Consider the following 1,396-nt stretch of genomic DNA (forward strand, 5'->3'; position numbering starts at 1 on the left):
TTTTTTTAAATTCAAGCAAAAAAAATGACTCAGTTGGTAAGTGTGATCCTGTCTCCACCATAAAATGGACTTACTCTCGGCCATATGTTGGGAATGGTGGAGGGGTTCTTCACCATCCCGTTATAAACTCAGCTGTTGTTTGCTCTGTGTGAGTTGAATGTTGACAATTATGGTTTCAGGTTTATTTTAAACAGCATATGGTGAACAAGATAAACTATTTAGAACAACTTACTTTGGGCTTTGTAATTATGGTACATTCTTTCAGCCCATTTATGCCTAAATTAGAACATTTAGTAATGTTTGGTGACAACTCCCACACTTTAGAAGCACCGAGGAAAAAAATATAATTGATTTAATTAGTTTTCACTTGAAAGGGAAATAGCCCCCCCATCAAGTATCTTGGTATTAGAAAAGGCGCTATATATTCTCGCAAAAACAGACAGACGCTCATACATGGGGGAAATGACCATGTCTTCCACAAGGAAAATTATGATGGTTATTTCTCAGTTTAAGTCCGAGATGTTACAGCCATCCTCACACTCACTCTCTTCCCCTCACAGGTTATTTACAGAACTCCTGAACTGGATCATCATTGCACAGTTCATTTGACTCCTGATGCCTCTATGTGACAGAGTACAACTGCTCCATAGGGTGTCAACCTTAGTCCAACCTTTGGACTAAGTGTTTCCATGTGTCTTTGATTTTCATCACTCTTTTTTCCTCCCGCCAGGGGGAGGCCAGTAATTGCCCCTCAGATGGCCGCGCACACGCTTAATGAACTCTTACTGCCAAATGACCCGGGTGTCCTCTGCGACTATGATCCCGAGCTCCCAAGGCCAACAACTCGATCCTTCAAGGTGTCTGCTTATGTTTTTTAGGGGGGGAATGGCCACAAGTTCAAATATATTTTATAGAGACTCCTTTATCTTCAACAAGACGACGAAAAGACAAGGACGAAGACAACTCATCTGGATGAGCAAGACTGTCACCATGAGGCCATAATGGTGTTCAAAGGTGCCTCGGCCACCTGGCTACATTATAAAGCAAAGAAAATTCATCATGAAATTATGATTGGCGGCAGCTCAATTCATCGCCATCGCAGACTGGGCTACAGATGTGGGAAGAGCACCATGATTGGGAAACATACACTATTACAGATGTGAAAAGTTTACAAGATTGTTTGACAGCCTTCTGACTACCTTGGCCATACTACCATAGGACCTCAATTTCCACCAGCAGCTCACCTACGCAAGTTCCTGAGGTTGAGATGGTCCCTCTTTGGGCTGACCCAGGGAGTCACATCAAACACACTGCCTGTGGGTGAAGCTTTGGACATTGCTAGTCGATTGTTAGAACCACTCAATGAAGCTTGGATTATATGAAGACCCTAGATGAA

The sequence above is a fragment of the Echinops telfairi genome, unplaced genomic scaffold (assembly GCF_000313985.2).
Source record: "Echinops telfairi isolate 266 unplaced genomic scaffold, ASM31398v2 ScPeMD7_12;HRSCAF=54, whole genome shotgun sequence".
In the NCBI taxonomy this organism is placed as follows: Eukaryota; Metazoa; Chordata; class Mammalia; order Afrosoricida; family Tenrecidae; genus Echinops; species Echinops telfairi.